Source organism: Dipodomys merriami, unplaced genomic scaffold (genome assembly GCF_024711535.1).
Source record: "Dipodomys merriami isolate MVZ:Mamm:240054 unplaced genomic scaffold, mDipMer1.0.p SCAF_3454, whole genome shotgun sequence".
Lineage (NCBI taxonomy): Eukaryota > Metazoa > Chordata > Mammalia > Rodentia > Heteromyidae > Dipodomys > Dipodomys merriami.
Window position 1 is genome coordinate 10,001 of NW_027204998.1, and position 1,448 is coordinate 11,448.

A 1,448-nucleotide genomic window follows, 5' to 3' on the forward strand; every position below is an offset into this window, starting at 1 on the left:
CGGGTGGCGCAGCCGCAAACCAGCGGGGAGGTGAGACCTTTCCGGGCACAGCCGGCACGCCAGGGAAACGAACGCGGGATCTCACCACCCCCAACTCCTGGGCGGTCCCGCGCAACGCCTGGGACACCGAGCCGGCCGACCAGCGGACCGGAAACCCCCACCGCGGCAGCGGCGGGCCCCCCCAAAAGAGGCCCGAGAGGGAAAAGGCAGCTCGCACACGCCTCAAAGACCCCGCGAGCGCCCGCGGAGCCACCCGCGCCAGCAGGGCCCCACCGCACCCATCCACACCGCCGGACACGGCACCCATCATCGACCGCCTCTTTTTCGGCCGCGTGAGCAAGGGCCCACACACACCGGGATCCTCGGCTCCGGAGGGCCAGAACCCCCCCGAGCGGCACACCACCACGGGCACGGCGGCCCCGGAACACCGCGGCGCCCGGCACGGCGCCGTCGTCGCCAACGGGCGGCGGCCCACACAGACGCTCGGGAACAGCGTCGCCAGGGGCCGGAGGGGGAGGGGGACGGGACCCCCCAAAAACCCCACGGCACCCCAAGCACGAGGCCGGGAAGCCACACACCACACGCCCTCGCATCGCGACCCAGCACAGGCTCCAGGCTCCGCCACTCGACACACCGCGCGCGAGGCAGGGGCGGGGACGGATCGGGAACGTCCTCCACTCACCACACCAGACGACGGCCCGGGAGAGGCCCCGCGGGACCCTCCCCCAGCTCGGAGGGGGGAGGCGCGGGCACGCAGTTACCAACGCGGGCAGCCACTAACGCTCAAAAGCGGGACAGGGAGCGGCAGGGCCGCGGGAGCCCATCGGGGGCGGGCCCCCGCCAACCCGGCAGCGAACGCCGCCTCCCGAACGAGGATCGCTAGAGAACCTCTCCTCACTCTGAGGGTGGCCCGCACCCAACCCCGACGGGAACCCCGCCGGGACCAGCACACATCAAAGGCGTCCATCCTTCCCACCACGGGTGGCAGGGAGGGGTGGGGCGGGGGGGGGTCTGCGGCAGCAGCAACACCAACCCTGGTCGGTCGGCCTTGCCGTGCGGGGCCAGAGCAAAGTCGCGCACACGGGCGGGGAAGCCCGCACAGGCCCGGCTCGCCTCCCACTGCAACATCTCAGGTCCCCCGGTGCAACAAGAGCCAGGTGACACGGCAGGGAAGACAAGCCAGGACCAGGGCCGGCAGCTCATGCGGGGAAGCCACCCGCCCGGCGCAACAAGGGAAGAGCGCTCCTCCTCTGGGGAACCGCCTCGACCCCCCCCCAGCAGAGACGTCAATCTCTGCGATAACTTTTTTCTCACTCGCACAAGCCCCACAAACCCAAGGACGGCCGGGACACACCACGGGCAGCAGGCTGGCACAAGGCAACGGACAACGCCGGGATCGGGAACGACACCACCACTCAGCCTCAGGCACCTGAGAGAACCGACCGGGA